This window comes from Puma concolor, chromosome A1, assembly GCF_028749965.1.
Source record: "Puma concolor isolate L17-30 chromosome A1, mPumCon1.1.hap2, whole genome shotgun sequence".
In the NCBI taxonomy this organism is placed as follows: domain Eukaryota; kingdom Metazoa; phylum Chordata; class Mammalia; order Carnivora; family Felidae; genus Puma; species Puma concolor.
In genome coordinates, this window is record NC_141667.1 from 195,421,814 (window position 1) to 195,446,481 (window position 24,668).

Below are 24,668 nucleotides of genomic sequence, written 5' to 3' on the forward strand. Positions count from 1 at the left end.
AACATTCTTACTTAAATCTGTATTTTAGGAAACTTTATTAATACAATCATTCATATTTTAATTTTTTTTTTCAACGTTTATTTATTTTGGGGACAGAGAGAGACAGAGCATGAACGGGGGAGGGGCAGAGAGAGAGGGAGACACAGAATCGGAAACAGGCTCCAGGCTCTGAGCCATCAGCCCAGAGCCTGACGCGGGGCTCGAACTCACGGACTGCGAGATCGTGACCTGGCTGAAGTCGGACGCTTAACCGACTGCGCCACCCAGGCGCCCCCATATTTTAGATATCTTTATTAATGAAATTAAAACAGTGTTGAAAACTATACATGTAGCTTTCTCTGAATAATATTCTCAAGATCCACTACTTGTAACTTTATTATAGAAATTATAAATACCAAAAAATTATAAATACCATACAGGAGTTTAGTTCTTGTCTTCTCAGTGTATGGTCCTGGGACCAGCAGTATTGGCATTACCTGTGATTTTATTAAAAATGCAGGATCCCAGGGACACCTGCATGGCTCAGCCAGTTGAGTGTCCAACTCCTGATTTCAACTGAGGTCATGATCTCACAGTTCATGAATTGGAGCCCCTCCTCGGGCTCCACGCTGACAGTGTGAAGCCTGCTTGGGATTCTCTCTCTCCCTCTCTCTTTCTCTGTCCCTCTCCCTCTCTCTCTGTTCTCTCTCTCTCTCTCCTTCTCCCTCTCCCTCTCTCTTTCTCTGTCCCTCTCCCACTCTCTCTCTCTCTGTCAAAATAAATAAATAAATAAACATTTTTAAAAACTGCAGAATCCCAGGCCTCACTCCAGATCTACTGAATCAAAACCTGTATTTTAAGAAACCTCCCCCGGTGATTTGTATGACCCTACGTGTTTGGGCAATAGTGATTTCAGGTGATATTTTAAAGGAGAATAAGTATTTAAGAATCTCAGAGGAAAGAAAAAAAATGCAAATCTTCACCACTAGCCAAAGACCATTCATCTAACTTCTATGAGACAATAATTAGAGGATAGTTCAACAGAGCATAGTTAAATTGAGAGAAAGGGAGAGGCGGTTGTAGTCAGCATCTAACTAGAGAAGGTTTGTGTCATAATGTATAATACGGGACCCCTTCGACCCTTTGAGTAAATTCTAACAAATACAGGTGAAATTGTCCTATTACACATGTTGTACCTTCTTCTGTCCAATAGGGTGAATTATAAAAGTGTGAAAATATAATGACTATTAGAGTATTTAATAAGAAGGATGAAATAATAATTTAAGGAAAATGATTCCCCAAGGGACTGAAGATTAGGATTAAAATGAGAGAGTAGCATAGAGGTAATGCAACATTTGATTAAGGACTTAATCTACTTATCTTTATTCAATTCAAGCTTTTTTCAAATTATTAAAATTTGGTGAAATGAGAGTTATTTTTAGATGTTCTTCCCCTGGAGCATAAGAGTAGGAGACAAAGGATTAAAGGACATACAAGATAAAGGGTTAAGGTAACATTGATGTAGAGACAATGGATCATGAAAATGATCACTTTATATTCTGTAAGATTCCTGAATTTGAAACGCCATATCAAGATTCTCTGATGTTCATGGAAAAAAAGGAAAGTTCTTGTTGAATGTGCCAAGTGCATTGTGTACCGATGATGGACTGTGAGGCAGATTACTAGCACGAAGGAGCGACTGGGGTGAGAAAGAGAGAAATAAAGGGAAAGATAAAAGACAAATAGAATTTTGATAATTGAATTGTATTTGGAAAGATAAATTGGTCAATGGCACTAAGGGGGGGAGGGTGCAACCCTTCACCACCACACACCCTTGAGTTCATAAATATGCCAGTATCCATTTTTTCATTATTAGTAGACAAGGCTGTGTCCTTTCCTTTGATGACGGTAACGAGTTCTATGACATTGCCACTTTGAGTTCTTGCTTCATTAGATTGGGTGACTGTTTATTTGAAATTGTAATGAAATATTTACTTTATAGAGCTATAAGGATTAACTGTGATAATTGAGTGAGGCTGATCTGGAGCTTTCAGTGTAATAGGTCCCCCTTGTTTGAATACAGAGCGCAGTGAGAATGAAGGAGCAAGTGAGTGTGTTTCTGCCTGTCACTTTCTTTCTACATGTTGCTTTTTCTTCTGGAGATAAGTGGGCCTAATGCTGAACAAATACTGGAAATCAGAAGCCACTGAGAATCATTCGCCTCTCGCTTTCCCATGGCAGCATGATAGACGCTCAATCAAAGAACCCCCTCCTCTCAGCAAAGCAACAATTTTGTCACCACGAGCAAATCCAATTGAAAAGTCCCTCGGACTGAGAGGAGAACTCCAGTTGTCAGAATCAGCAAACAGAATGAAAAGAACTAAGAGGAGTAAATTGGCACCTGGGGCCGCCGTGGTAGCCTGTGATAGGCTGTGGCATTGTGTTGGGTAGACATTCAGCCATTTTCAGATATAATGGGAGAAATTAATGCAAATGAGTCAATGGAATGAAATGCATTTTAATGCAGATTTGAGGGACTATCCCGAACTGCTTGATAACAAGTCTCTTTAAGAAAAGGCTTACATTGTGAGGACTCATTTTTTCCCCATTTCTTCTCACTAGTGCCTCATAAGGGCCCTTTGTTCTCTAAGTAAACTCTTTCTAAACTATTGACATTGCTCATTTATGTGAATTTCAGATTTTTTTTTTCCTGACAAAGTAGCCTTGGGTGATCTGGGAAAACGTTAATTGCAAGAGGACAAGGAAACTGGCTGAAACAAGAAATGCAATCATTAAGTGTAATGTTGCAGTTGTCCATGCCTCATTATAACATGCATACAAGGCAATAAAATGCATGTTTCACAAACAAATCTTTTGACAACTATAGTTCAAGAGCCTCCAGCTGTCCTGCTTTTTTACATCTATTTCTCTTGGTTTAGTAATCATTACTGAACCTTAACTTTGGATTCCCAGAACAACCCCTTCATATTATGCAAGAACTGGGGAGATTTTAGAGAGTAAAAAGTTTGTTTGTTTTAAAATTTAAAAATATTTGCTTTCCAAAGTTAAGCAGAATTTCTCATTACTGTTTTGTTTTGAAAATGACACTTAATAATCGTGAGGGAAGGGGGGCGGTGGGAAAGAGAACCGGCTCAATTCCAACAAAGACAAATATTTTCACAAACTAATATTTAAGAGATTTAGCTCCGTTGGTTCGCCTTTCCATGAAGAAAAAGCACTATTTGAAAAATAAGGGCTTCATCTTCCGCATTTAAGTTCGTTACGGTTCCTCTGGACTCCAAACGACATGTCTTTACTGTTTTAAGGGACAAAAATAGTTAATCAAATGAAAAGGTCATCAAGTGTAAGTGCAGCCTGAAACTGGTGAACTGTCAGATTCATGAGTAAAGCAGCCAGAAAGGGGGAAAAAAAAGGTAACAGATTCAGCATTGTCCAAAAGTTCCAGACCAGTGATTAATGTGTAAGATAATGGACTTGGGAAATGAGTAAACACTCCCCATGCTCCCTGCTTTGTGCTTGAACGACTTGATGACAAGGGCAGAGCAAGGTGAGAATTTAAACAGGACCACAGGAAAAAAAAAAAGACAAAGGCTAGCAACAACATAGTGGGAGGGAGGGGGAGTTTATTGGTTTGCAGTATGGAAGGTACATAATAACTTTCTTCAAAGCAGGCATTAACTGTGTACTAATTTCAACTTCAACATGGGCACAGAATTACTAGTAGGAATTATATGCCACTCAGTCATCTTTTAATATAGCAGATATTTATACTTACTTGTTTTCATTTATTTGTTGTTAACTTCAGCAGGTCCATTAAGAATTCAGATAGATATTCCTGTTGAGATGTATCATGCCCAGGAAGAGAGTACTTTTATTAAATGGTGACTTTCAAAGTGTTTCAGGCTATTACTTAAATAATTATATCGACACATTTGGGGGTATTTTTCGGGGGTGGGGGAGGTCTCAGGACCTAAACGCTCTTCTGTTTCTTGCAACTGCATTTCATAGAGGTCTGTTATCACTTGAACTTACAGTTTCTTGATTGCTTTGAAGGACTTTATATGTACGTGACATTTAAAAACAAATTGGAAGCAATGTCTGTGTTTTGTTTCTCAGTCTCACTCCTTATGCTTCTTTAGGCAGAGATGTTTTCCCCTGGTCTCTTTTTACAATATCAATAGCTTAAAATATTAAATTTGCTAGTCCTTTTCATGAAAGTGTATTTCTGCCTCTGTTAATCTATTTTACATATACATATCACATCTGACACACAATGAGTATTTATCAGTCTCTAAAGAAAAACCGACAATTTCTCTGGGCAGTTGTTACCTACTAGTTTAAACCCTGTTTAACACACTTAACATTTACAGGAAGGGACAGTGACTGCACAGTCCTGGGCCTCTTTTTTGCTCTCAGGTGTTTGTATCTTTTGTGGTCAACTTAAAAATATCTGATATTATCAAATTGGCTCTCAATTCCACAAACAATATAGATTTCCTTTTAATCATATAGTAATAATTATGTTTTACTTATGTTTATGGAAACAACATATGTTTATGTTTAGGTTTCCATAAACATAATTAGACACGTAATTCTAAAATAGAAACATAGTTTTTAGTTATAGAAACAAATTCATATATACCTTGTTGCTATGTATTTTGTAAATTTAATCCTTCATTTAGAACTTGAGGTCACATCTTTCTTTTTTTTTTTTTTATATATTTTTTTTAATTTTTTTTTCAACGTTTATTTATTTTTGGGACAGAGAGAGACAGAGCATGAACGGGCGAGGGGCAGAGAGAGAGGGAGACACAGAATCGGAAACAGGCTCCAGGCTCTGAGCCATCAGCCCAGAGCCCGACGCGGGGCTCGAACTCACGGACCGTGAGATCGTGACCTGGTTGAAGTCGGACGCTTAACCGACTGCGCCACCCAGGCGCCCCGAGGTCACATCTTTCTATGCATTTTATTGATTCAACCCTGAAAAGCATGATAGAAAAATTTTGTTGTGATGATCAACCACTGACACTACTTTCAAAGCACTCTGAAGAATCATTTTGGCTTCTCAACAATACACCTGTGAGATTGGTGACGTCACACCCATTTCAATGATTGGGAAAAGTGATCCCTGGTGGGGAGTGGGTGGGGGGTGGAGTGGGGTTAGGTGATTTGCTCAGGCCGGATAGCAAAGACTCTAGGAGCCAGGACTTGGCCGCTGGTCCACATCATTTTATGAAAGCCCCAAAGAAAATGCTTATAAAAATCAAATATCCTTTTATTGTTTTTGCTCTAGTGCTTATGGCATTTAGGGCATTAAAATAGTTTTACTTAATTTTTCTTTTGATCCTGACTCTTGAATTATTATGTATTGATTCAAGTGATATTTTAACATTTAATTGAATGCATGTTTATTATGAGTTACTGAGGCATAATATTAATTATTCAAGCTAAATAAACTACTTTTGTCAATAATGAGCCCTTTCAAAAATCTTCAAACATGTGTAACATTGTTACTGGAACTTTTAATACCTATTTCTCATGTTTATTGCACTGAATTTTACTTAACCAAGTAATCAGACAGCAGCAGTGTATGAATTTTTTGTTACAAATATGAAATGTGAGCCATTATTTCCCCTGATCCTTCAAATTCACTGTGTCATTCTCACAGGTGGAAAGCAGGCATGCAAGCATGTACGTGAATCTGACATTTCTATGATAATCAGATATTTGGTCATTCTTAGTTTAAAGCAAACTTTATAAATATGCTCTGAAAGTTATGATTATTTATTTATTTTAGAAAACCAGTCATCGAGGGGCACCTGAGTGGTCCAGTCTGTTAGGCTTCTGACTTCAGCCTAGGTCATGAACTCTAGGTTCCTGGGTTCAAGCCCCGTGTTGGGCTCTGTGCTGACAGCTCAGAGCCTGGAGCCTGCTTCAGATTCTGTGTCTTCCTGACTCTCTGCCCCTCCCCCACTCGTGCTCTGTTTCTCTCTCTCAAAAATAAATAAACATAAAAAAATAAAAAAAAAAAAAAAGAAGAAAACCAGTCATGGAGTTCAAATTTTTCTGTTAAATATTCTGTACTTCTGAAGTTCTTCACTTCTGTTTCTACCCTAAAGCTAATTGCTTTGTAATATAATTATCTCTTTTCATATCAGTCTTATTAGACTGTGAGTTCATCCACTTAGAGGGACCTTTTCTTTATCTTGACCTTTATTTCTTTGATTCCTAATACAGTGTCTAGGACATAGTGGCTATTCAACTTTTAATAGTATCTTTCAAAATAAAAAAAAAATTTTCCGTTGTTTGCAAAACCAGCCCTGAACCAGAATCTAATGCCTGTCAGTATTCTGAAAAAGTTCAAACCTGATGACAAATGATAGAGGTGTATGCTCAACTCTCAGAACCCTGAAGTAGTGGGAAATAGAAAGGGAATTCCTAGTAAATGAGGTCCAAGTACACTATTAAATATCTTGTTTTAGGCATTTTAGGTTTTTTGAATTAAAAGAATTTAACATTTTTCTTTAATATTTAGAATTTTTAAATTTTTTGCCTCCTACTCAACTAAGGAATTAGTTATCTGTAGTGAATATTATATTGTGTTCTTTTGTCCTGGTATAATAATTTAAACAGTAGGGGTTTGTATGTATTTGTTTCTAATGCTATGATTGAAATAAACACTTTTGAAATTCATTTGAAAGGAGGAAGTAGTCAAGGGACAGCCTTAATTGAATTTGAAGACTGAATATACAAGTTTGTCTCTATTAGACATTAATTTGAGGAGTGAAGTATCTCATATTTGGAAAGCTACATGTGTAGAAATGGATGGCTACAAGAGTTCCTCTTCATCTACCAAATTGAAAGTTAGAATACATGCATTCTAGCCCAAGTTCTACTTCTCAGTAGCCCTGGAATGTCTCTGAACCTCAAGGGTACCATTGGTAAAATGGGACAAATTGGGCCTAACTTGGAGATCTTCCCACCTCTGACACTAACATTGTGACGTTGGGCAAATGATTTGCACTTCTGGGCCTCAGTTGCCTCCACGGCAAAAAGAAGAGAGTTAAGATTTATTGCTAGCTTTGGTCAGAGTAACCAGCTTAATACCTGTTTGGTCTACCTCCTGATGTGGCAAGGTAAGTTTGAGGAGTACAATTCCTGTGCAATGGCTAATTTTAATATCCTTTGATTAGCATTGCTGTTATGATGAGGATCCACGTTGAAGCATCTAACTATGGAACAGCTTTAGTGTTTCAAGTATCTTTCTGTGTCCTCACTCATGTGTGGTATTTTAATAAATGTCCATAAAATAAACACATCTTTCTTGTTATGCCACAGTTGATCGATGTCTGCTTTAAAGAAATAAGCTACATGAACTGGGGAGATAAATATTAGTGGTAACTCTGTTGAATACCCTTTCTCAATATTAGCCAAGTCAAGCGTTTCTAGGCAACCTTTCAGTCTGTATAATTACCTTGAAGATGATAAAACAAAACCCATAGACAAAGTTAATCAGTTTTCTTGCTAATTTTCAAAGAGCAGATCAAGAGACAACAGTATTTTATGATTATTATTTCCTTATATTTTTGCCCTTCTCCTGAATAAAAATGTAATTGTATTAAATGTGACGTGTGCAAAAGATGAGATGATATTTAATGACTGGTAGCGTGCTTGTCTTATTATTACACCTCTCTGTTTTTATCTTGTTCCTAAGACTTGCCTGGCTTGCAGTGGACTACCAGAGAGCTCAGTTTTCCATGCTTTACCAAGTTGTGATGCACTATATATTTGTGCCGTTTCTCCTGGTTATGTCTAAAATATATAATTTGGCCTATATTTGTCTTTAATTGAATGTTTTTTGAGAATTTCATGAAATGCTTTAGGAAATGTGAGACACCCTGGGGTATTACAAAATCTGGGCTGGAAAGCACTGGCCCAGAGAATGGTTACTAAATTCTGACAGCTGTTGGGTCAATGGGCTAAGACATTTAACCTCTGAAACCTCATTTTCCTTATCTGTAAAACAAAACTCTTAGTGCTGACCTACTTCACGGTTCAGGTTGGCAACACTAGAAAATATTGGGAGTAGTCATAGCTTTGTGAAGTATTAACTCCTATATGTCACAGACTTCACTAGCACAGTGCAGACATTTCAGTGAGTGGCAGTGAGGGAGGTAAGTGGGGGTCAACTATTACCTGCAGTTGGGCAGGAGACTGGCAGAAGCCAGTGTCAGATTTTCAGAAATGTTGATTGAGGATCTCTATATTAGGATCTTTGGGTGGTGCCAGAACGGAAATGGGCATGATTGGAAAGGAAGCAGGACTCAGGTGAGCTTGCTGCTAAGTTCCTCTACAAAGCATTAATAGAACAGTTTTAATTTAATAGAACTTTGTTTCAGGAAGTAAATATTTATTTTACTGAAACAGGTTATGAAAAAAAAAAAGAGAGAAAATGAGGAAAAGGAAAAACACTCCAGTAGATGATGAATAGAGTGGATTAAAGAAGATAATCATGAGTCAAATTAAGTCTGAATTAGGTGGCTTTGGATTTAGCATGATCTGTTATTCTGACTTCTCCTTGTACTTGTGGTTTGAACAAATTAGAATATTTTAAAACAACAAAACACTCCATCATTTATATTTTGACTCTGTCATTAGAATTATTTGCATTACTTTCAATGAGTTGTACACTTAGCAACTAATATTCTTTGTACAGTAGGTAAGAACTCTTGGCAGCTTCCTATTCTGTGGGTCTTGCTAAGTATGAGTACTTGATCACGGTGACTTTGGTTTTGAAAAGGAAATATGGAATAATCCGAAAAAGAATAAACCATCACAGATAATGGAGAATTGATTATATTTCATACACCCCAAATGTGGAAAGTTCTATGGCTTCTACTTGCAGAGGGATTAAGGTAGCTTTGTAGTAAAATATTGGGTACAGTTTTCTTTATCCTGATGATAGAACAATGTCAGCAATCTATGAATGTTTGTATTGTTTCAGATTTTGGATATACTTTGCTATTCCCGTATCTAGATAAAATGATAAAGAGAGACATTTTAAAAAAACTTGCATACCTATTGCTTTAAGCTATAACATCTTCCAGCAGATGTTAAAATAAAGATTAGCTTTTTTTTTTTTGCATGTGGTGGTGCAGGAACCTTTTAAGGGATCTATGAATTATTGCTTTGGTTCAGCATGAGTGCAGTAAGAAGAAATGTACCTCATCTGTAATACACTGTGTAGACTAATATCAGCTCCTTTTTTCTTATATTGCAGCGAGATATTGATCTGGTAAAATGGTACCATATTGGAGCTGTCTGTTGTGGTATTCATCATGCTGTCACATCCCGAGTGCCTTGGAGTTATTGGAAAGTGGAATTGAGAGAGTTCTGTCATTTGGTGTGGCAATCCATTCACAGGACAGTCACTACAATATTTGCAATGGTTTGCTTATTTTTCTAGCCAGGCTACCTTCATCTTGAGTAACAAGAAGGCCTTCCTATTATCCCATGCATAGTAGTATTAATAGGTCACATGTAACTGTTCTCTAGCTTGTCTTACTTACTGGGATAACATGACTCTTTTTCTAAGTCAGTGCTCACACTTGCTGCCTGTCCCTGCACTCATGATGCGCTGGGTTCATTCCTATGGGACCAGTATATCTGAGTGTGGCTTCAAGCCCCTTATGCTTTTATCTGATGGTGGTGAGGAGGTAAAAGATGAACTTTTATATGTAGAAAGCTTTTAGTTTCTTCCCACACTAAAATATCAGTTAATGTTAAAAGAGCTTTCAAAAGTATAAAAAGATACTGTCAATCTTCAATGACTAGATTAAAGAGTTTGAATGAATTATTTTTGTTTTGGATTCTTGCTGGCAACCTGATGATTGTAATAGAATGTCATGTTTTCTACAAAAAGCAGGAATGAAAGATTTTGTTTGGGGACATAATTATTATCTACTAAAGAGTGTTAATATAAAATGTATAAAGTGTTGAGCATCTTTAGAAAGATAAGTTCCTAAAATTCTCACTCGGCTGTAGCTAAGTGACTGCGCACGAAAAGAAAGAGATAGTTTCCTAGTTTGCGGGAGTTCAAATATAATTTTAAAGACTGAATAATGTCAAAGTAGGTGACTATTTTGATAGATGCTAATGTAAAAATTACGGCTACTAGAAACCAAGACTTCAGAAAAAGTATATTTTAAAATTGGCATTTGAATAGAACTAAATATGCGAATATATTATGTACTTAACATATGATTGTGCACTGACGTTAATACACATTCACAGCATGCACCATAATAGCTCAGAAGGAGCCTTCAGAGCCTTTATGAGCTATGACATGAATTTATATTAAGAGTTATCCATATGTTTTCTATGCTATTCTTAAAAATGTCCACTTATTTGCTATTGCTTTAGGAAGATTAAAACCTCTGAGAAGATGGCATTTCAGTGACTTTGTTCTTCCCGCAGCCAGTAGTTTTATTTATATCATATGTGTTATAAAGGAAACGATGAAGGAATCACCTAAACAAGAATGAGATTTTTAAAATCACAATAAACAACACTAAATTTGATGTCATGCAAATGTAGAATTCACTTATAAAGTCTTTAAATATAAAGTGGCAAAACAGTAACAAATGTTGATCACAATGACTGTGTAAGTTTTGTGTAGAAATACTGATTGTTCGTCCTAGTGACATACTTAGCTTAGTTTGCCTTGTTGCTTAACATGAGATGAAATGTACTATTATAACAGGTGACAGAGCATAATATTTAATATTTTGTTGACCTAATCTGTTGTTATAAGATTGTATTTGTGTTTGCCTTTTAACTTTCACCTTTACTGTTTTGGCGGCTCGGTCTTTTGGGAAGAAATTATTTTTAGGTAATTTACACACACTACACCTTATATCAGGATATGTTGGAGGTAAAGGTCTATTTATTTCAAGTCAATCAGCATGTTTAAGATTATAAGGTCAAGATTATAAGGTATACAATCAGAAAATAATTTTTATATCCTATTGAGGATTTAGATCAACAGGCTCTTCACTTATTAGAAAGGGCAGGGTAGTAATGCTTTTGGCAAAGCCATTATTGCGCTCTTGGTATTCACTAGAATGGACAGAAATAGAACATCACTGTCCTCTGTAAATAGTTTCAATTTGATCTGTGTACATGATAAAAATCTTGGCTTCTCAATGCATTTAGGTGCTGTCATAGCTGTTGTTGCCAAATAAGAATGCAGTGTGATGTTATTATAGTAAACAGCACTTAAGCACAGCTGGCAGAATTGATCAGGGCCACATTAGAGTGAACTTCAACAGATGACTGACGCAGCAGAAACAATAACTGAATATGCAAACAGTTCTTGCAGTGAATGCTCTGGGGATCAGGCACCATTATTTTTGACTTTGAACAGGGAAAAGGGGCAGATTTGTAACCTCCTTCCATACAGAAGGGTTCTGGGTATTATGTAAACATCTGACTGCCATTTATAATGGTGGTTAGTTACAATGCAAAACTGTAGCCTCCCCTGACTATTTACATTCCATTAATTATTAAAGGAGAAAAACATAAACATCAGATAACTTTGTTTAATGTTTCACATAGATTTTTTTTTGAGCCGTCTTTTTTCAATTAATGTTAGTCATTAGGAATTCCTGGTTTAACTTGGACAGCAATGTGTATGTTTCATTGATGACTCCCACCCCTTCCCCTAATTATTACAAGAGCTAATTATGTAAACTACATATTGCTGTTTTCTTATTGTAATGATTGAATTCTTAAAAGTAAATAGTGTAGAAATATCAAACAACATTTTTTCAGGATATTTCTTTTATTCTTGGTTTAAAATCAATTTACATTTTACTGATTACTAAAAATATGAAAAAGCCATGCAAATAATAGTGAGAAAGATTAAATTAAACAGTGCTTTTATTTCCTAGTTTAGTATTTAACTGTTGAATTCTAAACAATTTTCATTTTGTAGCAAAATTAAACAATTATTTTCCTAATGAAGTCCAGTTAAGACACGTGTTAAAATAGTACATTCAAGTGCTATTAAGTGGTCCATTTCCTTGAAATGTTTTTGTTTAGATCATCAATCCCTTTTTCATGCACTCATTTATGCATGCATTTATTAATTAAACAAACATAGGTGTGGCATTGCAGCAATGTAAGGTACAGTCCCTCAGCCCATGGATTAGAAAGACAATCAAAAGGAAATAATTATTACTAATTTTTAAATTTTTTTAATATTTATTTATCTTTGAGAGAGAGAGTGAGAGCAGGGGAGGGGCAGAGAGAGAAGGAGACACAGAATCTGAGGCAGGTGCCAGGCTCTGAGCTGTCAGCACAGAGCCCTGACGTGGGACTCGAACCCACGAACTGTGAGATGACCTGAGCTGAAGTCGGATGCTTAACTGACCGAGCCACCTAGGCACCCCGAAAAGAAATAATTATTACACGATGGTGTAAATGATTGCTAGTGGCATGCAATGACAGGGTGTCCCAGGAAGGCCTGGTAAATCAGGGAAAGTTTCCTGGAGCAGATGACTGAATGTAGACTCTGAGAATGAGTGGACAGTAGGAAGGAGAGGAAGGAGCTGAGTGTTGCAGGCAGAGGAAGAGCATAGGGGAAAGCAGGAGTGAGAGGGAATATGACCTAATTCATGAATTCTACATGGTATTCATACCCAACAAAGTTCCTCACACATAGAAGGTGTTTCCATACGTAGCTGCTGGAAAGCATAATAGGGGAAGGTGTTTATTTTTGTCTTCCAGTCGGCTATTTCCACCACTCTCTCTCATCATTCTTCTACCCCTTGCATTCTGTGAATTTTCTCCCTCTGCTCAGAAAATGGTCTGATTGTATTTCGATTTAGGAAAACAACTTGGTATAGTGAAAGGACAGGACTAGTGACATAATTTGCAGGTCCCAGTGCAAAATCAAAATATGGGGACCTGTGTTCAAAGATTATTAATCATTTCAAGATGGCAGCAACAGAACATTAAACCAAATGCTGGGCCCTCGGAGTATGACTCCCTGTGGAAAGACCGTGCTGGGAAAGCTATGTAGTCTCCAAATCCTCAGCTCTCCACTTATTTACCTCTTACTACTCATCCTCATGGTGCTTGTTTTTAAAAAGAAGACTATAATGACTGTGATGTTGAGTTGTTGTGAGGCTTAGAGGTAATGTTTGTGAAACTTTGGCCTCTAGTTGGATTCTGAGAATGGTATAGATGACTAACAGTTTCCCACATGTTGTTCCCTTCAACAATATTTACATTTCATCATTGCGTCATGTTTTAAATCTGAGGAGTGATTCCTTTTAAAAAAACCTTCTTGGAATGCTCTCATGTGAGAGAATGACACATGAGGAAAATTTTTCAAAAAGTTAATACTAATAATAGTTTCTATTGATTGAGGGCTTACTCTGTGCTAGGTTCTGGGGTAAGTGCTGGCATTTGCAGAATGTCCTATCATTCATTTGATGTGTTCACATAGCCTTTACCTGATGTATTCAACCTTTTCTTAACACATTCCCAAACAAAATCTACAGAGTGTTCTAAAATTATATATTAAATAGAAACTAGTCGTTGCACATTTTTAGCTAAGCAAATTACAATCTCGATATTTTTCACAGCATGTAGGTGTTTGGATTTTGGATTGGTGAGCAGAGAAAAAAATATTTTAAATGATTAGATATTCTGTTTTGCCTGTGTAATTTTCACATTTCTGGTGAAATAGAGATGAATTAGAGAATTTATTGATGCTATGAGGAATTATACATCGGTCAAGAAAATGTCCCATGCGTTTTTGAAGTGCTTGCATTATTGTCTGAGCTGATAAAAGGGCACACTGCTCTTTGAAAATTCAGGAAGCATATTTCCAATCAGTTCACACAGGACAGAGACATCAAGGATTTGGGAGTGGGAGATGCTATAGCAGTACATGGAGAAAATCTGTTGATTTTTATTCAGTGGAGCTCCCAGGCTCATGCCAATGGTGAAGAACATACTGGGGATGGTCGGGAAAGCAAGCACCAGGAATATCATTCCAATGGGGTAAGCAGACTGTCCTACTGATTTTTTCTAAGTAGATTTCCCTATTAAAAAACTAAGGGGCTGGAGGGGGCCTGGGTGGCTCAGTCGGTTGAGCTTCTGACCTCGGCTCAGGTCGTGATCTTAGGGTTAGTGAGTTCCAGCTCCACATTAGGCTCACTGCTGTCAACCTGTCAGTGCAGAACCCGCTCTGATCCTTTCTTTCTCTCTCTCTGCCCCTCCCCCACTTGCGCTCTCTCAAAAAATAAATAAAACATTAAAAAAAAAGCAAAATCAAAAAAATAAGGGGCTGGGCTTTTCTTTCTTCACGTATAGAATGATCCTCAAGTACCCTTTCATCTCTAACATCCTTTAGCTGCTATTCATGGCGATTAAGTTCTGGCCTTATGAACGTCACTGTATTGTCTCAAAGTTGTCTTCCACGCTGTTTTCTTTGTCTTAAGTAATGTTTCTTACCACTCTTTGCTGAACGGTGACACTGTTACCCACCTTCAGTGTATATTTTGTTTTTCCACCTCAACATTGTTTTATGGCTTTTTTTTTTTTTTTTTTTGGATCCCATTAATGGAATATGGTTTACTCAGGCTAATCTGTACCAGTGCATGTGTAAAGTTAGCCAGTTAGTAATAAATTTGAAGTTGACTTTGGATGGCAAAGGTATCCTCAGTTTACTTAGGTTTTTTTTTTTTTTTTTTTTTTTTTTACAGTTGAAAGCCACCAGGCTGTCTCCAAAAGATCTTTCTATTACTTTTCACTTCTCCACAGAATAGCTCGTTTGTTTACCTGGCAAGATCATACACATACTGGGCGAGCCTTTCTGACACCTCAGGAATGTAAGAGTTGGCCAGGGTGGTCTTGAAATTCTTACCTGAAGTACTTAGGGCCTCTTGGCTCTAAGAAAGTTGCTAGAGTGTTATCCAAGAACCCATTAGGACATAATTCAATTAGAATCCCTAGGGAAATGAGGTTTGGAAGGCAGAACTAAGATATCCCTGCTTCTTCCCATGGACCCAGGAGAGACATTCTCTAGGTAAATATAGCTCCTGAATTTATCTAAACCAAACATTTCCTGAAGAAAGTCCTAGCATGCCCGAGGGCATCCCTGCATGTGGGCCAGCTTGGGCATAAACACTTTTTTTTTTTTTTTTTTTTTTTTTTGCTCAGGGAAGCTTGCTTTTAATAATTCTTATTTATTAATTCTACAGAGTCTGCTGACTAAACTAGATAATTTAGTTTTAACCCTCATTGCTGTATTTTGAACTGTTTTTAATGTTTTCTTATAAAAGCTAGTTACTGTTCATTTTGTATAAAATAGATACCAAGTGTCAGAGCTATTCATATATACAAATATAATATATAAATTTAACTGCCAAGCTGGTTGTTTATAGTTGCATACATAACTTTGTCAATTCATACATGCTCCTAAAGAAGTGTGTACTCCACCAAGCTGAATCTTTTTGGGGGAGAATATTTATACTGTATTTATGGTGTATCTTTAAAAAAATTTTTTTTTATTGTTTATCTATTTTTGAGAGAGAGAGAGAGAGACAGAGACAGAGACAGAGTGTGAGCAGGGGAGGGGCAGGGAGAGAGAGGAAGACACAGAAGCCAAAGCAGGCTCCAGGCTCTGAGCTGTCAGCACAGTATCTGATGCGGGTCTCCAACTCATGAACCACGAAATCATGGCCTGAGCTGAAGTCAAACGCTTAACCTACTGAGCCACCCAGGCACCTCGTAGTGTATCTTAAATAAATATATTTAAATAACTCAATTGACTATAAGTTGACATAGTTTTCACTTGTAGTTAGACTATTTGAGAAGTCTTACTAAACTTGTGAAGGAACCTAGAAACTTTTATAAAGTTCTGTGAGCAACCAATCAAGGCTGGCACTAACTACTTAATGGCTTCATCAGATAACAGAGCTAATGTGCAGATCATGGTTTCTGTTACCATTTCTTTTATCTGAGGTGCTGAAGATCGTCACAGCCAGGAATGGGTTGTTGATGCCACAGAGGTATAAGAGTTCCAAATAGGTCCTTAATGTAAGGTTGTACTGGATCAACTTGGGGATATTTGCAGTGGATTTCATCCTATTGTAATAATCATGCCCTTTTTAGTGCTGGGTTTCTAAAAAATTGTAGCAGTTAAGTGAGCTCATTTCATCAATAGCCAGACGGCACCCAAATGTGATTGAGTTTGTACCCTTCATAAGCTTCTACTTTCTCATCTATAAACAGAAGGGTTTAATATCTACATTCTCTTCCATCCCTACATATGAATTTCCTCTCTATCATTTTGGAAGAATCTTCCTTGTCTTTAATGCCACTTATTAGATGTAACAACAATTTTTTAAGATATTGTCTTCATTGTTGACAAGTATGGATGACTCATGTTTTGAGATGTGGTAGAAGAACATGGCAACCTCCCCATTTCCCTGCACTCGAGAGCCCTCCAGTTTCCTTGGGAGTGGGAACCTTGTTTTGTTTACCTAATGGCAGATTCCAATATGGCTGCACCCAGGTTGGTGAATTTTAAAGCACCACTCCCGTTGTAACATTGTCCTTTGGACACACAGTTGCACAATTATACAAGGTTGTTATATGATTTTGCACTTGCTTGGTGATTGGTTCTCCAGGAGGATCCACACTGAATTATTTCTTAATCTGGGTGACACGTTTGATGAAACAGATTTGTTGGTGGAAACTTGAAATCTATGAAGCTATGTTTCATCTAGCCTTCTGTGCCATGCCATTACGATTTAGACATCCATTAGGATTTATGTTATGATAGTATAATCCAATTTGCATATTCACCAAGTAGCAAGAAATTATTGCTTTTCTTCCCTTTGATGCTGTGAGGTCAAATCTTCTGACATGCATACTGAGGTTTGTATGATAATTATCTTTTGGAGATGCCACTACTACAAAACATTCATTTTTCATAGGCATTTGTGAGGCTATTACATATGTTCTCATGATAATGAACCACTAGTAGAACTCGAAGAGAAAAGAAGAGGTAAACTAAAGTAGGACAGATGAATTCTTTAATAACTAAGAGATTTCTGGGACGAAATACCGGGCAGAAACTTATTTTGAAAACAAAATAAAGCCAATGAAAACAAGCTTTCATGATGCTCAGTACCGCATAGTCCACAACAAAAAAGACACAGTTGAAATAAGATTATTTTGATACTCACCTCAGCCTATCATGCACATGGTGTCATTGCTACTTGAGATATTAAAAAAAAAGAGATTCAGAGATGTTGATTTGCCAAAAGTAAACGAATAAATAAAATGAAACTCTGATTCTAAGCATAGTTTTGTTTTGTTTTGTTTTTTTTTTTTTGTTTTTTAACCAAACCTGTTTGATTGCTCATATAATTGGTTGACTCCCAGACAAAAGTGCTAGAACATCAAAGAAAAATTCTGGAGTTTGCTTGAGTTTACATACACTTTTAAAGTGTGCTGCTTCATTCATTTGACACAGCCACAGAAACCCCTTTCTTTTTTGTGTGTGCTCTCATAAAATCACATAAAATTTGACTTATAGTTTTCATAAAGTTTACTTAAATTTCAATCGTAGCCGTCACCCACATACAACGTTGTTCAAAGGTAGTTGTTAAATCTGTGGTTAAACCATTCTTAACAGCATATTCTTATTGTTCGGTCACATTCATTGTAGGAGTTCTTACTTTCTTGAGTAAATTGGAAGGGTCTATTTTGTTCCTTGTTTCTGTTTGGAAGGCCACATTGATCCCTCATCAGTATCATGATCCTCTAGACATTTGAAAAGACAACTTACTTCTGGCTTTCCTGCCTTCCAGGCATGATATCACCCCTTCTTTCAGTGTTTTCTCAGTCTTAGCACTGAGATCTCGCCTCATTGGATACTTTCTAGTTTGTCTGTGTCTTTTTTACAATTTATCAGCCATGAGCTAACTGATGCAGAGGGTGGTGAGTTTTCCATGCCTTGTTTGGGATACTGTACTTCATTGTTTTGCAAGTTTCTAAACTTAATTGCTAGAAAAAATACATAATGTGGTGGTTAGTTTATCCGAAGATTATCATTTCCAAATTATTAAATAGTTTGGGGCTCCTGGGTGGCTCAGTTGGTTAAGCATCTGACTTCGGCTCAGGTCATGATCTTGTGGTTTGTGGGTTCGAGCCCCATGTCGGGCTCTGTGATGATAGCTCAGAGCCTTGAGCCTGCTTTGAATTCTGTGTCTCCCTCTCTCTGCCCCTTCCCTGCTTGTACTCTGTTTCTGTCTTAAAAATAAATAAATGTTAAAAAATGTTCTAAAAATTATTAAATACTTCAACCTTCCATTGCTTCTTTTTCTACTACTTAGGAGGGAATCTATCATCACAACAAATAAATTTATTAAGTGCAATACTTTCAGTAAAGTGACATTTTCACCAGATGTCAGGATAGTAAAATTTTTCCATTCACACCTTATCTGTCCCTCTGTGCTGTTGAGCTTTGGAAGTGAGAAGTAGGAAAAAATGGCATGTGGCTGTGTTGTTATATTTCTCTTTTAGTTTCCAGGGATTGGGGCTTCAATCAATTTGATAAAATCTTTCTGTAAACCGGTTGACTCCTGACATAATTAGGAGAAGCTGAGATCACATGGTAACAAATAGAACTGTATAAGGATTGACTCATTTTATTTGAAGGAGACTCAAAGAGTTTCTTTTAAATATAATTTTCTCTTTTGCTAATATGAATATATTAGAAAATGAGTTTTAAATCAAATACCCATATCAATCTTATTGATTTTATAAAGTCATAAAAACTGTTTAAAGATATTTAGAAAATGCATACTGTCTAAGGAATCAAGTCCCATCCCTGTTACCTGGCATAGAATATCTTCCAAATGAGTTTCATACCTGGGCTTTTCCACTTACCATGTCAGGAGGGCTGGGCAAAAGCCTAAAGTCTCCTTATACGCTTATCTGCAAGAAAGAACATATCTACCTCATAGAAGTCTTGGGAGAATTGTACAAAAAAGTGAAACATATAGGAACGTAATCTGGCTTCTTGCTTTTAATAATCCTAACAGCAACCCTTGACTTGAGGCAGACCAGGCAATCTCGTCCCTGTGTTTCAAATATACTGTTATGATTTCCATGACTGTGTCTTAATTCTATTGGTGTCTCCTGCCTTGGCTTTTATCTACAATCTGTTTCATAGAGCCTGATCTGTTTAGGGGTCCATAAAGGCATTCCCTGATTACTCTTCCATTTAGTGATCTGTCCTTTTTAAACTCACAAGACACTAAGTTGGTCAGTAATTTTGGCACTGAGATCAGTGTGCTGTGTGTTCTAGTTTGACTTCTGTTTTATGGATATGCATGTCCTGTTCCCTATGCAACTGAAAACTCATTCTTCTACTTTGTCAAACACACCACTGTGCAAAAACCAGGACTTCAGTGATGGTTACTGAATTTAAAATTTTTTTAATGTTTATTTATTTTTGAGAAAGAGAGACACAGAGTGCAAGTGGGGTAGGGTAGAGAGAGAGGGAGACACAGAATCTAAATTTATTTATTTATTTTTTTTTAACATTTATTTATTTTTGGGACAGAGAGAGACAGAGCATGAACGGGGGAGGGGCAGAGAGAGAGGGAGACACAGAATCGGAAACAGGCTCCAGGCTCTGAGCCATCAGCCCAGAGCCCGACGCGGGGCTCGAACTCACGGACCGCGAGATCGTGACCTGGCTGAAGTCGGACGCTTAACCGACTGCGCCACCCAGGCGCCCCAAGAATCTAAAGCAGCCTCCAGATTCTGAGCTGTCTGCACAGAGCCTGACAGGGGGCTCGAACCCACGAACTGTGTGATCATGACCTGAGCTGAAGTCGGCGGCTTAACCGCTTAACCGACTGAGCCACCCAGGTGCCCCAATAATAGTTATTTTATTTAAAGAGCTATCCAATCAAGAAGCCAGTGTTTTGGTTTTCACCTTTGTTATGTGTCTTTAGAAGTAGAACTTTCCTATAAACCCCGTAAATATCTTTGGAGAAATAGCACATGGAATAAAAAGTATTAGAATATCTTTAGAGAGGAGATATTAAGTAAGGTCAAGAGAAAAAGTAAAGGCAAATTTTGCTTATTTAAGAGTTTTGTATACTAATGTTTTGAGGTAAAAAGGATTGCAATATTTCTACCTTTTTAGAAAAGAAGTATGAGATGAAGAAGGGAATTATATTGAGATATTCAAACCAAGGTGACATTTGGAAGAGCTTGTGATTCCAGAGAGAGGAGAAAATAGCACCTTTACTGATAATAAAACATATTTTGTTTTTTATTATCAGCTATTTGCTCAAGGGAACTAAAAACAAAATATTTGTTTGCATTTTTCTTCTTTTTATCTTTTTCACAGAGGAGTATATGTTATAAGCATAGAGTTTCAATTTTGAAATGATGAATACATTTTGAGAATATCTCATGTTAAATGAATAAAGTTTTTGCTTGATAGTGATTAGCACACTTCGCATGTTACATTTTTTAAAAAATGTATTTATTTGGGGTGGGGGGAGGGAGAGAGTGTGAGAGCTCATGCACAAGTGGCGGAGGGGCAGAGAGAGAGAGGGAGAGAGAGAATCCCAAGCAGGCTCTGCACTGTCAACGCAGAGCCTGATGTGGGGCTTGAACTCATGAACCGTGAGATCATGATGTGAGCCAAAATCAAGAGTTGGACACTTAACCAACTGAGCCACCCAGGTGCCCCTGCATGTTACACTTTGAACATTAGTATGCTATTCAGAGAGATGAGAAGAAAGAATAAAAGGCTAGTAATCACAATTGATACTTGGAACCTTAACTGAGGAAAATGCTGATTTTTTTTTTTTTTTAGTAGTTGAATTTCCATAGATTATTAGTAAAACTTGGTTTCCAGTGGATCCATTGGGCTATGTTATTAGTATTATTTTTTTTCAATGTTTTAAATGATTATACGTAGGTGTTGTTTTCTGGAAGATGAAATTATTTCTTATTTCATTATTTGACGGATGGCTCATTTTTTCCTTCTGTGCCAGAGTAGCCTAGAAAATAATGGAAGAAACATTAATTTACCAAAGGGATTTGGGAAGGATAATTATTTGGTTTCCATCTTTATCCATTATACCTGTTCAATAATTTTATTTTTATAGATTTGGATTTATTTTATTTATTTATTTTTAATGTTTTTAATTTATTTTTTTAGAGAGAGAGACAGAGTGTGAGTGGGGAAGGGGCAGAGAGAGAAGGAGACACAGAATCTGAAGGAGGCTCCAGGCTCTGAGCTGTCAACCAGAGCCCAATGTAGGGCTCGAACTCACAAACCATGAAATCATGATCTGAGCCGAGGTGGGATGCTCAACTGACGGAGCCCGCCGGGTACCCCTAGATTTTAATATTTTAACTGAATTAACTCACATTTCAAATTCAGCAGCAAAATAATCTCTGATATGTTTTCAGATGCATCACTAATTTTGTCAAGCATTTTGGAGAAATATTTTGCTACAGTTTTATCTTCAACAGAAAAATGAAAATATAATATTAAATGGAGTAAACAAGTAAATTGTGGGATTTTCTCTCAATACCATGTTTTAATATGTATTTTTTTTTATTGTAAAACTTCCCCCTAATGATGATGGACAGAATTGAAGCCCTTTTGTAGAGGAGATGAAGAAAATTCTTGTTTGACCAGTGTCTTTTGTGCCAGCCTGTCCTTGCTTACCATCACCGGATAAGACAATTCTTTGTGGGCATTTTACCTATTTTTCTCCTTCCAATAATCAAAACAAAAATCAATTATTGAAGGCCTTGGTACTCTGTACAATAGAAGGGTTGTGTCAAATATGCCATAGGCATTGTTTCAATGAACCTGTTTGGGCTTAGGTGGGAAGATAATATATACATAGCAAGTCAACTCTACAAGAAAATCTTATGAAATAAGAGGTAATATCCTTCATTTAAGTATGAAAGACAAATGGCAGGTAGCAACGGCTTTCATTTTGAAAGAATTTTGAAAATATTGAGTAGAATATCCAAATCAATATTTTATTTTTTAATGTTTATTTATTTATTTTGAGATGGGGAAAGGGAAAGACAAAGGGAGAGAGAGAATCCCAAGTGGGCTCCAATGCTCAGTGCAGAACTCCACACAGGGCTCAATCCCATCACTATGAGATCATGAATTGAGCCAAAATCAAGAGTCTGATCACTGAGCCACCCAGGCACCCCCCAATCTATGTTTTAATTTATGTTTTTCAGTATAAAAAATGACTACACATTATACATGGTATTGTCATATGATGACATGATCAATTTAGAAATTCCAGCAAGTTTCAATTTGAAATTATGAGGTACTGAGAAGTGACTGCTGGAGATATTATATATGTATGTGTGTATATATATATATATATATATATATATATATATATATAGCAGGAGCACATACAATTATATCTCATCCAGCTTTACTGTTGGTGCCATCTTGTGTCTGTGTCATCCAGCTCCGAGGGATGGTTGGTCTACCAATGTGAATTGTCCTAACATAAGCACACTTTTTCTTTCAAGCACATTCATGTGAATATAAATAAATCAGAATTTTACTGAGGCATATTTTTTTAAGTAGGCTGAAGTTTCTTTCCATGTGATTTTTTTAAATTGTAGAACAGTATCTATATTCTAAGGTGTCTAGTTTTTCATTTCATATGCTATGCTATTGTTTAGTTTTAATTGCTAATAAAAATGGTGAGCATACTGGGCTGATGGCTCAGAGCCTGGAGCCTGTTTCCGATTCTGTGTCTCCCTCTCTCTCTGCTCCTCCCCCCGTTCATGCTCTGTCTCTCTCTGTCCCAAAAATAAATAAACATTGAAAAAAAAATTAAAAAAAAAAATGGTGAGCATACCTTGTAAAGGAAAATATTCTTGGGATGCCTGAGTGGCTCAGTTGGTTGAGTGTCTGACTCTTGATTTCAGCTCGGGTCATGATCCCAGGGTCGTGGGATTGAGACCCGAGTTGGACTCCATGCTGAGCGTGGAGCCTGCTTAATATTCTCTTTCTCTCTACCTCTGCCCCTCTCCCCCACTCATGCTCTTTCTCTCTAAAATAAGAAAAAAAAATAAAAGCTAAAATAAAGGAAAATATTCTTAAAATAATATAGTTTTGCTTTGTTTTGTTTTACAGTGAATTCTTTTTTGATTGGTAAAAAGTGTAGGATTTGGAATTCATCTTATTTGATGTAGCAGTAAAAATGGCTTGAAGAAGATATGCCAGATGTGTGATTTGGCTGTCTTCATCAGTCTTGAGAAAACAGAGTGAGCAAAAGATAAATCTGATAGATGTTGAATTACTTTTGCGTGTGGGATTCTAGTTAATGAGACAATGTCTGGATGCAATTATTTAGAAAGTTCTTGACCTTTTATTTATACAAGTTGATATAATTATGATTCCATGAGGAATGATTTTGAAATTCTCAAACCAATTTTAGTCTTCTGTTTATAATGTGTCTTTTACTTCAGGAATCCTGGAAGTATTTCCTACTTTTAACTTTTATACTGTATCTTTAAAAGCTCATGTGATTAGCTTCAAAGTGTCTTAGTTTAAGTTCCCATTTCAAATAATCTTGCTTACTTACAAAGGGAATTTCAAACAGTATTCTGTGATCCCCAATTCAAACACCTTCTCATTGTTTTCTTTTGTATTTATGACAAGAAAGAGAGAAAATAAATATATACATAATAGTACTTATTGGCCAGTTAACCAAACTTAGCAGTCAAGCAACAACTTCAAAAGCCATTCCTAGCATGTAGCTCTCTTCTTCTAGAGCTTTCCTACCCAGCACAGTGGCCACTACCCTCCTGTGGTTTCTGAACACTCAAAATATCAATAGTCCAGATTCAGGTATGCTGTAAGTGTAGAGTGCAAATGAAATTTGGAGAAGATAATGGGAAAAAATAAGGTACAATATCTCAATAATTTTCATATTAATTACATGCTGAAAATAATATTTTGTACATGTTGAGTTATATAAAATATGTTATTAATTTAACTTCAAATTTTTAAAGATGTTTACCAAAAAATGTAAAAAGTCAGGTGGCGGTTGCATATTTCTACTGGAACAATGCTGTTGTAGACATGGGTTCATCTTCTTTAAACACTATTAATGCCTCAAGCCCTGATGATTTCATCTTTTCTTTTCATGATCTTCCATCTCTAACATCCTCCACAACATCTTGTGTGTAGGCTCCACAAAAATTCTACTGAAATTTCTCAACTTACTCTGAAAGTAACCAACAACGTTCTAATTGCCAGATTACCTCATTTCTTATCCTCTTACCATTTCTGGTTGTTGTTTTTTTTTTCCCTCCAGCATTTGGCAGCTTTCTTTTTAAATTTTCATTATACCGGTTTCCATGCCATATTCTGATCCCTCTTTCCCCTCATTTTTATCCTTCAACTAATATCATAAATATGTTTTTCCGCTGAAGAACTGTTTGTAGTCTTTTTATCAGACTGCTAACATTGGAGATAGTGTGGGACAAAACTCTTTTCTCGTCCTGCCTTAGTACACTGTTCTATCTGTGTCTCTCAAGGTTGAGATTTATGT

At 36.6% G+C, this 24,668-nt stretch overlaps 1 protein-coding gene and 1 long non-coding RNA gene across 3 annotated transcripts in view; both read left to right on the top strand.

Moving 5' to 3' along the window:
* The window catches only part of DACH1 (dachshund family transcription factor 1), a 436,159-nt gene that overhangs the window by 112,446 nt on the left and 299,045 nt on the right, over positions 1-24,668 (top strand). The gene's annotated exons all lie outside the window — the stretch shown is intronic.
* Positions 281-9,853, top strand: LOC147584707 (uncharacterized). Its single transcript, XR_015252649.1, has 2 exons — positions 281-4,690; positions 4,947-9,853. It is a non-coding gene; the product is annotated as an uncharacterized LOC147584707 (long non-coding RNA).